Consider the following 6223-nt stretch of genomic DNA (forward strand, 5'->3'; position numbering starts at 1 on the left):
GGTTACAGGCCAACAAGCTTTTGGCAGACACAGCTTAACCCACAACAGGGTGGTGAGCAGAGGGGTTGAAGAGGGTCGGGGCAGGAGCACAGCCGTGCCAGGGTCCTGTGGTGGAAAGGCAGTGAGGCATGGAGAGTGCGAGGAGGCGCGGTGCGGGAAGCTGGAGAGGAAGTGAAGGTGGTTCTTAGACTTACCCTGGGGGTGATGCACACGGAGCGAAGGGCTTGGAGAATGTCAACAGGACACCACGAGACTTACACTTTGAAGATCTTGCCCTGCTCACAGATTGGGTGACTTAAACAACACTTATTTTCTCACAGTGCCAAAGGCCAGGGAGTCCCAGATCCAGGCGCCAGTGCGGCCAGGTCTGGTGAAAGCTCCTCCTGGCGCGGGTGGGCCGTGTGTCCTCACACCCCCAGGCACTGCCCAGCCCCTGGCTGTGCCTGCTCTCCCTCTCCTCAGAGGGCCATCAGCTCCAAAGTCTCCACCTCCCGGTGCCTTCACAGGGGGGTGATTAGGACTCAACTCCTGGGCTGGGGGTGGGGGAGACGCAGCCACCCAAGAAGAGAGGGTGGCGGGTTTGCTTTAGATGCTGGAGCCTTGCGTGTGCCCAGAGCTGTGGTTGAGGGGGATAGATTGAGTGAGAGAGGCGTCCTGGGAGTCAGATGGCAGGAGAAAGAACAGAAAAGCGGCTCGGAGAGGAGAGGCGTCTCCTCTCACTTACCAGGACTCCCTCTTAGGCTCTGTCTTTTGGGGGGCAGCACTGTCTCTGCCCCTTGGAGGAGAGGGAGGGTGTGGCTCCCCTGTTGTAAAGGCCGGGCACCTGTCCGACCCGCCCCTCCCGCCCCCCCCTATCCACACATCACAGGTCTCCTGGATGAAAGCTAGTCCGTTTCTGCACCCCCTCACACCCCTGATGGGTGGGGGGAGAGGGGAAAGGTACACAGAACCCGTGGCGGGGTGTTTCCCCCGACTCACTGCTCCTCTGTGTGCTGCCACCATCACGCATCAGCACCTAAGCGGCGGGGTCCCTTTGAGTGACACCCTGCGGGTGGGGGAGTCCTGTACCCTCCAGCGTTCCACCCGTGTGCGGGCGCGGCGGACCTCCCCCGGGACCTCCTCCATGGCCCTCAGATCCCGCCGCGCTGCAGGCCCGGGCAGGTGTTGCTGCTTCTGCTTGATAGTCTGATCTGGCAGCTGCTATAAATACAGGAGCACCCAAAGGGCAAGTCTTTAGTCAATCAGTTCTGGTAATCTAATGAGTAAATCATAAGCCGTGCCAGGGTGCCAAAACAGATGATCATTTAAAAATAAAACATTGTGATTTTCCATCACCGCAAGGCACATCTTTTCCACGTTTCTTTGAGGCAGTTAAAAAAAATTACGCAATTTTTTTTTCATGCCTTGGGGTGGTCAGTCCAGCCCAGGACAAAGTCCATCTGTCCTCTCCATCTGGGTGATGATTCACACGGTTGCACTCATCATTTCTGTCTTCTTTTCTTGTTTAATTCTGGTTTCAGTCGGCTCTGAATGGAAGCGTCCCCAGGACGCCTCCGTTCTGTCCTGAGAGGCTTTGTGTCCCGCCTGCCCTCCGTGGGGTCATTTCAGTTGCCCCTGCTGGGTCTTGTGGATGCTGTCGCTGGACACCACACCCCAGAGGCAGGGACCGGGAATACTAGTTCATGGAGCACAAACAGCAGAGGATTTCCATAAAAGTCTTCCTTTGCAACATTTTTATTTTTGTCTTCTAAAAAATCTGTAGATGCTCTTCCTGAAAATTTTCATATTGTAGAAGATTTTCAAATGCAGAGACATTGAGCACACAATGTAAAATTCTTTTCTCTGCCATCTCTTTCCTGCATCCTCCCCATCAACTCTGCTCACTGTTATCTTTTGAAGGTTATTTATTTATGCATACAAGAGCAGGGGTGCAGGCCAGTGTGGAGGTGTGTGAGAAGATTCACCAGAGACAGAGGAGGGGGCAGAACAGGCAGACTGACGGAAATACACTGCTGAGGGGAGCAGCGGGGAGACAGGAGGGGTCTGCTGCGCCATGTGGGTCAGCTCACTGGTTATAGATCAAACTCCTGCTGCAGTGGCTTGGGACAGCTTCACAGTGCTGTCTTTAACCCCTGTGCCACCAGGGACGCCCTTCCACTCACTGTTTTTTAAATGGGATTTTCACCTTTTAAAAAAAAATATTCTATTAGTTTATTTTTACATATTTTTGTGCATTTTTTCCATCTCAGTTGCAATCCCCCTGGGTTTTCCATCACCAAATCATTTTCACCTTTTTAATACCTTTTCTGGGCATAGGCACCTGCATTCTGTGTGTGTGTAACATGCATACACTCAATTCTTTATATATCACATTTTTATAAGTACAAGCATATACTTACACACATTTATGAAGTTGTTTTATCTTAGCAAGATAGTATCATACATTATATTCTATGATTTGGTTTTCTATTTAGTATATTCCTACAGGCTTTCTCCCTCCCACCTCTTCTTCCCTCATTCTCATTTTTTTCCATCACTGCCAAGTATTCCACGATATAAATGTCTCATTATGTAACCAATTTCCTATTGATGTTTTTTGCTGTTAGTGGCTACGTGGCAGTGGCAATGTTACCCTTGTCTCTGTCTATATACGAAAATATTTAGGTTAGATTTGAAGATGTGATCTCTTGGGCATATACATGCAAATTTCTGGAAAATGTCTGCCACTCGTTCTTGCTCCTCCCAGTCAATGCTGCCTTAGAACTCCCTGTTCTGGGGCCCTTCCTGGTGGCAGAACAGGTTGAAAGCACAGCACTATGAAGCTATCTGCAGCCACTGCAGCACGAGTTTGATTCCCCACCAGGGAGCTGACCCATAGGGCGCCACAGACCTCTCCTATCTCCCCGCTTCTCCCCTCAGCAGTGTACTTCGTCAACCCGCCTGTTCTGCTCCCCACTCTGTCTCTTGTGAGCCCTCTCACCTCCCCCATCTCTGGCCTGTACCCTAGTGCTTGTCTGCATAAATAAATAAGTCTTCAAAAAGTAAAAACCACAACTCCCTGTTCTGATTTGATAAGTCCTCTAGCTTCTGGGAGAAGTAGCCAACTGGGTGCTGGAGGCTGGGTGACTAACAGGCTAACTGCCTCCTTAGTCCTTTAAATCGGAGAACCAAGAACATTTGGAAAGTGGCCAAAGCTTGGGAGGGGCTGCTGCTGTCCAGGAGCATAGACAGACATCTTGCTTGGCAAAGAGGAAATCTAAAATTCTGGACTTGAAGGAGGAAACATCACATGTTGCAATATTATTTTGCTTATTGGAAATTAACTTCTCTAAAATTCCACTCAGTGATGTAAGCTGAGACAATGGACTAACTTGTATATAGGAAGTAGTCTGATTTCCACCCTATATCATGCATCAGCGAAATTCCAGACAAATAAAAACATTAGGTACAAGTCATGATACTGTGAATATCTATATGCTATAAGGGTGATTTTGATTTGTCTAAGCATGACACCAAAAGCAGAAAGAAAGCACAAAACAAACTGATTTGACTAAAAGGAAACTATAATAATTTTCCATGCATGGCAAGAAAATCTAACATAAGCAAACAATTTAAAGTGAACAAAAAAACCTGAGAAAATATATGTGCCAAGATACTGTAGACCTGTGTAATATCCTATGTGTACCTGGAGAGAGAATAACTAGTAAATAAGAAAAAAGACACCTTCTCCATAGTGAAATGGGCAAAGGGGTGACTCAGCAATTTGCCAGAAGACATACAAAGAACCAGAGATGTTTAAATATCAACTGGTAAAATATTTCTAAAGCTAGTCAGTCTATGTTTCATCTATTAAAACATATGCTGACAAAATTTAAGTTTTTTCTCATGCCATTTTTGGCAACATGGATGGAGCGGGAAGGGATCATGCTTAGTGAAATAAACAAGAAAGAAAAATAAAAATACTGGATGGTTCACTCATAGCAGGAACGTGAGGGATCTGGGGGAAAAGGAAAGCAATATATATGTATACATGTAGTAATTGTAATAAAGTAAAGAAGAACAACTCACAACTATAAACCAGAGACATTCTACGAGGGATTTGATGGGAACAGGATCCAAACTGGGGTGAGAAGAGCACATGGGAATATACTGATGGCACATGGGTGAAGTGGTGGTGGGAAGTCCATGGGCTTACAACCAAGAAAAAATGCACAAAATGAAGAATAATGTAAAAAATATATTCATAAAAAAAGTTTAAAAGTTTAAGTTTTTTACTTCCTTTGACACAGAAATTCCATTTCTTAGAATTTATCCCAAGAAAATAATGATGAATGTACACAAAGATTTAACTTAATAGATATTGATTTTAGTCTCATTTATAACATGTAAAAATGGGATACAGTCTACCAGAGAGCATAAATCATGGTATAACAACATAACTGTAATAGATTCAGTATGTCATTGATGTTATAGAAAAATGTAGTCAAAAATACTCATGATATGCTGTTAAATTAAAAAATCATATTCTGAAACATGTATCTTACTATGCCCCTACTTTATGTTCCCCAAATGTATTTATTCAGGGCCTCCATGATGGAGTAAGGGGTTAAGTCTCAGCACTATGAAGCTATCTGCAGTCACTGCAGCACTACTTTGACCCCCCGACCAGGGAGCTGACCCACATGACACAGCAGACATCTCCTGTCTCCCCACAACTCCCCTCAGCAGTGTATTTCAGTGGATTTACCTGCTCTGCTCTCCAGTCTGCCTGGTGATCCTCTCACGACCCTGCACCTCTGGCTTACACCCTAGTTCTTGTATGCATAAATAAATACATCTTTAAAAAATCAAATAAAATATGAAAGAAGAGACCTAGAGGTAGGAAAAAGACAAAAACACGTCATAGTCTTAAAGTTTGTGGGTGATATAAGACAGAAGATAGCCTGTCATTCCACTGTGTACTAACTGGCTTACCAACAGGCTGCTAGAAAGATATTGTGAGTCTCTGGCTTTCATCTTGTGTGTGGATAAGACTTGTGAATGATCAGGAATAGAACACATATTAATATGACTATTTAACTTCCCCAAATATTTACAGATTATAGAGTGAATTAAGAAAAATGATATCCCTTTCCCTTGTTAGCACTTCTTGAAGTGGGAATTCATTCACTCGTGCAGCTTATTTTTAATTCACTTGACTTTACTCAAAATGGTTTTTCTGTAAATGAAAACAGAGCTCTGCTTGCAAAAGGCACCCAGACACCCCGCACTTGACATTACGCCTCATCGCTAATTCCCATCTTTGATCATCACTGTAGAAAATGCTTTCCAGCCCAGACGGACTCGCTTATCAAGTCTTGTAAAGAAAAACTGCCGCAGTCATATAGCTGCACAGTCATTTGTAATTAGTTTATTATCTTGAATTTGGTGGAGCTCTTTCATGGGTATTTGGGAAACTAAGCTGAGGAGGCTGGTTGGATACTTACTTCCTTTGTCAGAACCCACGATGGGCTGTCTGGGAGGTGTGGGACTGACATGCAGGTGATTTTGAAGTGAAAGCCAAGGAAAATCAGAAGAGCCGAGCAATATCGGCGTCCCTCTCACTGTCCCTTCAGAAGAGACATAAAGTGTTCTCTGTGGTTGCCCTGGAGATGAGAACCAGCTTATCGCCCAGATTAGGACTTACAAGGTCTATTTTTGATGCCTTGGTGTATAACCCTGCAAAATTTCTTCTTTTAAACTGCAGAGCTCTTAGTTTATCTTTCCCTCCCCAATTTATGACCTCTTTCTGGAAACCATAGATTAGGCTCACTAGAACGATCAGATGAAAATTTCCATTGTTCTATGATTTAGGCCTCCACTTGAAGTTTGTCTTATCTCTTACTAACGTCTCTTATGGCAATTTAATTATTCTCCACCCCCTGACTAGGAGGGTAGAGAACATTAGCTTCCTCCCCAACACCTTCATTCAACAAACTTTCCTGTAAGGCCCTACAGAGTGCCAGGCACTTGTGTCTCCCCACCCTGTTCCTCTCTGCCTACCACATGCCCTGCACCCTCTTAGACCATAAAATTACTGTGTCGAGAAAGATGATCTTACTCTCGCCATCATGGGACTTGCAATCCTTTAGCTGTGTCACTACAGGTGAGTGCAAGCTGTACCTGCCAGAGAAGCTGGGAGCAGTGGATGGGAAAAGAATATGATCAGGCCCCTCCCTGGTGG

The sequence above is a fragment of the Condylura cristata genome, unplaced genomic scaffold (assembly GCF_000260355.1).
Source record: "Condylura cristata isolate star-nosed mole 26May11 unplaced genomic scaffold, ConCri1.0 scaffold00013, whole genome shotgun sequence".
Lineage (NCBI taxonomy): Eukaryota > Metazoa > Chordata > Mammalia > Eulipotyphla > Talpidae > Condylura > Condylura cristata.